General features: G+C 39.0%; 1 pseudogene; it reads right to left on the bottom strand.

Moving 5' to 3' along the window:
* Window positions 1-2,990: 2,990 nt before the first annotated feature.
* On the bottom strand, window positions 2,991-5,248 carry LOC101709643 (signal recognition particle subunit SRP72 pseudogene; annotated as a pseudogene).
* Between the last annotated feature and the right edge of the window lie 455 nt (window positions 5,249-5,703).

Genomic DNA, 5,703 nt, shown 5'->3' with positions numbered 1-5,703 from the left:
AAAAGCAATTCTAGGCAACAGAGATATGACAGGGGGTATCATACTCCCCAACATGAAACTATACTACAAAGCCACTGTGATAAAAACACCATGGTACCAGCAGAGAAACAGACTCCAGGATCAGTAGAATAGATTAGAAGATGCAGACACAGCTCCAGACATAGTCACCTCACCTTTGACAAAGGAGCCAACCAACCTCACTGAAGGAAAGATTACCTCTTAGGGTTGAGACAACCTACAATGTGGGGGAAAAAATTTACTATTTCCTCAGACAAAGGACTACCATGTAGAATATACAAAGAATTTAAAAGAATCAGACCCCCCAAAAATTTAAAGACCCAGTGCAAAAATGGACATCTGAAATGAACAGACATTTCTCAGACAAAGTAAAAGTAGTAAATAAATATATGAAAAAAATGTTTAACATCACTGGTCGTTGGAGAGATGCAGATGAATACAACACTGAGATTCTACCTCACTCCAGAAAGAATGACTGCTATCAAGAAATAAACCAATAACAAATGCTGGTGGGGTTGTGGGGAGAAAGGAACACTTCTCCATTGTTGCTGGCAATGCAGACTGGTACAAGCACTATGAAAATCAATGTGGAGATACCTTAAAAAAACTAGGACTAGAGGTCTCATTTGACCCAGCTATTCCCCCATTGGGTATCTTCCCAAAAGAATTAAAAGAATCATAACACAGCAATATATGTGCACCCATATTTATAGTGCCACAGTTTGTAATAGCTAAAGCTTGGAAACAGCCCAAGTGCCCATCAACTGGAGACTGGATAAAAAAGATGTGGTTTTTAAAATAAAATGGAGTACTACTCAACCATAAAGAATGAGAAACTAGAGACATTTACATCTAAATGGGTGCACAATGAGGCCATACTCTTAAGTGAAATAAAAAAGACACACATGTGTAAATACCAAATAGTTTCTTTGTTGTGAGAATCTGAAAGCATAAATAAGGATCAAAATGTATAATAGATAATGTGAAATAGGAAGAAAAAGTCTAAAGGGGAAGGAGAAGTGAGAGAGGTAGGGAAAAGGAAAGAAGGGGAAGGAATAAAAAATGAGAAATGTAAACAAAGTCTTTGCAAATATGGAGGGATGGAGGACTTAAAGGGAGGACAGGGAAATGGTGAAAAAATAAGAACCAAGTTACATCATGTAAAGGAACAAATTCTCAATGATGAATGTCATTGTATTGTATACCTAAAATGTACCAATAAACAATGAATAAAAAAGAAAAGATTATCTCACCACTGTGTACCTTTTCAGATCAGATACAAATTGACAAATGACTGGTTTAACTTTCTGGCAGAGAGTCATGTACTACATGTTTAGCTCACCAATTATCCAGACTAGTTGGCCTGTTTGGGTGTAACTCTACTTATTGAGCTGAGGCAACCTAACAGCATGAATAGTTATATACTATAATCAAATTGAGCATATATTCAGATACATAATTTGTATGCTATTTTACCTTTTCCATGTATGTTTAACACAAATCTTGCTTGCAGATATATTTGCCTTCTATACTAGATCTATTTTATTCTTCTTTGCAGATTTGTTTATTCCCACATGCCCCTCAGAACACAGCCTCTTATCCACAGAGAACCTTGACTACTGCCTATACTGTACCTTATCTCCTAACACTGCCAGCTCTCTCAGCTTCTCACAAATAGAAACAGATCAAATTTCTGAGTCAACTCAAAGGAAATTCACCAAGAACCATCTAATGAGCATTAAACTGTGATGTGATTTACTGGTTGTGGCAAAACAACAACATTAATTTGAATATGTCAATTATTTCACTTTGAACTCTGCCAAGAGCTAAAGAAAGGCAATCTTTCTGACCTCAGCTATCTCCATGAGGCAAACAAAAATATGTTATCATATAGAATTATTGTTCAGTGAGATAGCACAGATTGCTGGGAAGAACTATATTGTGTATCAGTAATATAAAATCTTCCTTGCTTCCTGGTAATCTCACCCTTTAAATTAGGTTGAGCTTCCCCAGAAGAAGACTTGAGACAAGTGTTCAAATAAACTTGTTCATTTAATAACTACTGCTAATGGAGTGAATAAATGGTATCAAGATAGGAAAGAAGTCAATTAAGCATGCATTATCAGGCAAATTAATGCTTTCACCAACTGGGGGTAAAGTTAACTAGACAGCTCTGGGAGAACATGAATCTCAATGAAGAAGTAGGCAGCTCGAGCACTTATTCACCACCTCTCCAACTGCTTCCAGGGCATGCTCTACTACTTCCAGCTTACCTCCATACAGTCTGACCAGACACCCTGCAACCATCAGAGATAAGAAGGTGTTTACAAGTAGTGAGAGGTCCATTGTATATAAGTTAATGCAGAAGCAGATGTGTAAGGAACATTCCATGTCAACTAAACCCTCCATATCTAAATTGTGCCACTGCCAAATTCAAACTTCAGTTAAATACTTATGAAGTCTCTCAAACACTGATTTCCCCCACCATATCACACCAGGCAGGATGTTTTGCATCCCTCAATTTTTTAAAATGATTTCATCAACTAAAATTCCAGATCACAAATACAAAATGTCCCTAGAAAGGTAATGGGTCTCCATTTAGCATTTTCTGTCAATTTAGGACTGCTCACTTCAATTCTCAGTTTGACCAATTCTTAGTGGGTTGAACATCCCATTGTCCTAGCTACTCTTGAAGTGCTTTATAACTGAACTCTTTTTACTTTTTCTCCTTAAATGCTTTTATTGGTACATTTTAGGTATACAATACATTTACATTTATCATTGGGTACTTCTACCTGTACATGATGTATCTTGGTTCTTATTTTTTCCCCATTTCCTGTCCCCCCTCCACCCTTCCCTATGTACAAAGACTTTATTTCCATTTTTTCCTTTTCTCATAATTTTTCTTTCCCTTCTTTCCTTTTCCCTACCCCTCCCACTTCCCCTAACCCTTTGGACCTTTCCTTCCCTTTTCAAATTATCAATTATTCATTTTAATCACTTTAATCCTTATTTACACTTTCAGTTTCTCACACCAGAGAAACTACTCGGTATTTACACATGTGTGTCCTATTTATTTCACTTAAGAGAATGGCCTCGATATGCATCCATTTAGCTATAAATGTCTCTAGTTTCTCATTCTTTATGGCTGAGTAGTACTCCATTTAAAAAAAAATCTTCTTTATCCAGTTGCCAGTTGATGGGCACTTAGGCTGTTTCCAAATCACCAGCCACCTTTTCCTCCTTTCTTCTTTTTCTGTTGCTGTTTCTTCTTTGTTGCTGGAGCCCCTGCAGGTTTCTGGTGTCTTGGGGGTATGGTGTTACTTGTAGAGGCAGATACAGTTACTGCACTGCCGGGTCTTGGGGAGGCAGGAGGACTGCTCACAGTTTTACTGGCATCCAGTTCAGACAAAGCTCCTGCAGTTGCTCCCTGAGTGCCCTTTTCAATCTGATCCTTCTTTTTACCCTTCTTTTTTCCTCCGTAGTAAGAACATTCTCACATTGGCAGTCATCTTTCTGCATCTGGGTTAACTTTTGGGTTGTAATTCGTAGGCAGTTTTCCCTTCTTTTATTTTCTTCTTCTTTTTCAAATCTCCCTAACCTTGCTCCTTTGGCTGACTATCTCTGGTGACTTTTCCACCCTTCTTCCAAGTGTACGTAGCAACAGGAAAATTTTCAAGAGCCCCAACATCTACTTTTAGAGACATACTATCTGATGAGGACAAGTGTTTACTAAGAGCTTTTGCTTTCTCTGGATCTACAAGTGAGTAAGCAGAAATAAGCTGTGCCAAGGTGTGAATATCTTTTGGATTTTGGTTCCATAGCTGTTCTAGGTCACTAATTGCCTCCTTCTTCCACCCATTTTTGAGTTTGAAGCTTGCTGCTTCTCTTATCAAGGACAAATGAGCAGGAGATTTGGGTTGATGGTTTTGGTACCACTGGATAGCCTGTGTGAAGACCTCAATGGCACTATCAATATCTTCCTCATGGCTGTGCATGGTCACTAATGCAGATACCATGCCTGGTTTATGCTTTAACTCTTCGATGCTTCTCAGAATTAGACATGCTTTGGATATATTACCTTGAGAAATTTTCAACTGTGCCATGGTCAGCTTAATGTCAGCTGCATTTTCTGGATGCTGATCTGAAAATTCCTGAAGCAGCTCTATTGCTCTTGTGTGCTGTTTTTCCTGGTAGAGCTGGGCAGCTTGGATTAACACAGGCAGGAGATGCTCAGGACTTTGGGAGTGTAAACCAGTAGATATTTTGTGGCACTGCTCTGCCTGGTTTGTGTACATAGCAAGTAAAGCTTTGTTAAATTCTATAGTTTGCAGTTGTTTCTTGGAAAGCTTAAACTGTACTCCTTCTGCATTGGTTAATTTCACCTTCTTCTTGGAGTCAAAGACATTTTGGTCCTTATTAATGGTAATGATGTTATTTGCAATTATGGCTAGTAATCCCACATCTGTTGGCTTCAGTTCTATTATCTAATTATAAAGCTGCAAAGCCTTCTCTGTACTACCCTGAAGCTGCAGAATGTAGGCCATCTGACCATGAATGATGGCCAGTTTTGTCTGTGGGTCTTCCTCCATTCCATCAGGTCTTTGGAAAATGACTGGCTGCAAAGATCTTCAACTTTCTGTAGGATTTTCATTGCCTGGTTCAGCTGGCCTTGTCCAATCGGTGCACAGGCAGTGCTGTAGCACAGCTCGTGGGTGCCTTCTTGGAAGCCCAAGTTCTCTGGAACCACTTTTTCCCAATTGCTTTGAGCTGCAACAACTGCTGAAAGGTTTTTTTTCCTCTCTTCATCTTGGGAGTTTCACACGAGATCTCTATACACAGCTAAGCATTCATCATAGCATTCCAAACAGTATAACACTTGTCCATACAGCTCTTTTAGCTCGTCTGTCTGCTGGTTGGTACTTTCTATTATTTTCAAGGCATTTTCAATTCTGTTGAGCCTATACTCACAATGTGCCTTCTCAAAGGAGAGAGAGGTTTTGGCTAAAACTTTGGTATGCGTGTTGATGACATTCAAGGCTTCCTTGAAACTTCCATTCTGAATAAGTCAGACCACTTTACAGTGCAGGGCAGTTACATCATCCTTGTTGATCTGTAGTATCTTGTTTATGGTCTTCAGAATGCACATAAAGTCACCATTCTGTCCATAACGGTTCACTTCACTCCATAGCCCAGGCACTGAAACGCCCCCACTGCCACCACTCACCATCTTGGAGGAGTTCATCTATTTTTTTATCTGTTTCTATTCTAGAGCCTCTAGTCATGTCTTTCACTCTGCTCACCATCTCTGTAGTTATCTGGGAAATTATTTCTGCTTTGAATTTTTTTAGAGCTTCATTCATCTGTTTTGTTACTTCCTCTGCTATCAGTTCAGGGTATCCAGGAGGCTGATTATCAGACTTTTCCACCTACTTTCCTCCAGAATTTGCCTTTGGTTTTGTGGAAGTCTGGGTTTGTGCCTTGCTTAAATGTCTTCTCATTTTTGTTTTTGGTACTGTCCTTGATTTAATTCCTGGGTTGATACTTTGAATTGCTTATTGCAAGCATCTTTGTTGCTTGTATTTAGAACCCTTATGGAATGATTGCTTCTCAGAGGTGTCTTCTAGGGATAGCTGATCTTTAGGTTTTGAGTCTGAGGCTATCTCATGTTTATTATACCAGGAA

This window comes from Heterocephalus glaber, unplaced genomic scaffold (genome assembly GCF_053883595.1).
Source record: "Heterocephalus glaber isolate CG9 unplaced genomic scaffold, H.glaber_assembly_v1.0 deba00001472, whole genome shotgun sequence".
In the NCBI taxonomy this organism is placed as follows: Eukaryota; Metazoa; Chordata; class Mammalia; order Rodentia; family Bathyergidae; genus Heterocephalus; species Heterocephalus glaber.
Note: the sequence above shows the minus strand (reverse complement) of the source record. Positions and strands in the feature narration are given on the sequence as shown.